Raw genomic sequence first — 664 nt, 5'->3', positions numbered from 1 at the left:
GCTCCAGCAGCACTCTGCACTGATGCACACGTTCTCCTCTGTCTCTGTCCCTGCAGCTCAGAAGCTCACATGACTTCGCTCTGAACACTGAGATGCAGATAAATAAAAAGAAAAGCAAAAAATAAGTTCTCTAATGAATGAATTCTTATTTTTAATAAACTTTTCCAAGCTGTCTTTCCTCATTCCCCCTGTACTCTCAGGCCTCAGGCAATGATCCTCTGTGTCTTATTGAATCCCACATGCTTTTACAGATGCTGAACAAAACAGGAATTTTCAGTTTAGATGCTTTGCCTGGTCCATCAGCTCTTTTGTGCCTCAGCTTCATAATTGTACATCCAAAGCACTTCTTGCTGGGTGGCCATGCCCCTATTCCTTTACATCTGCAACTTGGAAGAAAGTCAGAAGCTGTCTATCAAACCAGAGAGGGGCACCCTGATTACTGTTCTTAGTTTATTCAAGCTGGCCCACATCATGTGAGAAGCTAAAAATTCCCTGTAGCACTTCTGGAGCTCTGCCCTCCCCAGCCTCCAGCTGCAGCCAGAAGTGGAGAGATGGTGTGTGTAGAAATCGCATCCCTCAGAGCTTAGCCCCCCATCAAGCAGGGGTTGGGACCGCACGCATCTGCGCTCAGGATATTCCTTAACTGGCAAATAGATCTTGAAAT

Source organism: Patagioenas fasciata, chromosome 2 (genome assembly GCF_037038585.1).
Source record: "Patagioenas fasciata isolate bPatFas1 chromosome 2, bPatFas1.hap1, whole genome shotgun sequence".
Classification (NCBI taxonomy): Eukaryota; Metazoa; Chordata; class Aves; order Columbiformes; family Columbidae; genus Patagioenas; species Patagioenas fasciata.
Note: the sequence above shows the minus strand (reverse complement) of the source record.